The 689-nt window shown below is 29.2% G+C and overlaps 1 protein-coding gene across 1 annotated transcript in view; it reads right to left on the bottom strand.

Annotated features, from left to right (window-relative positions):
* Positions 1 to 13: 13 nt before the first annotated feature.
* LOC119586319 (condensin-2 complex subunit D3-like) overlaps positions 14 to 689 on the bottom strand; it is a gene marked incomplete in the record, with an annotated part of 62,579 nt that continues 61,903 nt past the window's right edge. The window contains 1 exon segment of the mRNA XM_037935030.1: positions 14 to 689.

Here is a 689-nt window from a genome sequence, read left to right as displayed (position 1 = left end):
GAAGCAAAATACCTTCAATTTTAGAAATGCTTTTATTAGCATCAGTAATAAATATACATTCACCAGACTCCTAACTTTGCTATTTGCATGTAAAATCTCATCCACGACCTTTTTAGTTTAAAGTGTACACTTTTTAAATGTATTCTTATCTGCCATATTCATGCATAATGTGTGCTCACACAGATATTCAAAACTAATTTTACAGTGCCCATGGAACAATACAGGGTGAAGCCATGGGTACCAAAAAACATTCTGGCTGAGCTGCACAAAAGATTTAATATCTTTTATCTCATGTACACTTTACAGTTAGCAGACTGGTACATTCAATATACAAAATTACAAAAAATATTTTAGTTATATACATGTTAACTGTCATATATGAAAAATATCATACTTGGTATCACAGACCTCTATAGTATGCTAAAAATATTAAGCAGCTTTCAGAAATATATTTGTATTATTGATTATTTATATTATGTGTATTTATGTGGTTGCATGTTTAAATTTTGTACAGCTTTTCCTTATCAATATAAAATTGAAATATGGGGAAAAGGAAAAAAAGAAATATAGATGATGAATAGAATCTAAAAAGAAATCCTACTTGGACAAGTCACTATAATCTTTTACTTGCATAATATGCTACTTCTCAGTACTGCTGTATATCAAATACAGCTTTAGGGAAAACAGAC

The sequence above is a fragment of the Penaeus monodon genome, chromosome 21 (genome assembly GCF_015228065.2).
Source record: "Penaeus monodon isolate SGIC_2016 chromosome 21, NSTDA_Pmon_1, whole genome shotgun sequence".
NCBI classification, from domain to species: domain Eukaryota; kingdom Metazoa; phylum Arthropoda; class Malacostraca; order Decapoda; family Penaeidae; genus Penaeus; species Penaeus monodon.
This window is presented reverse-complemented; position numbering and strand designations above follow the sequence as displayed.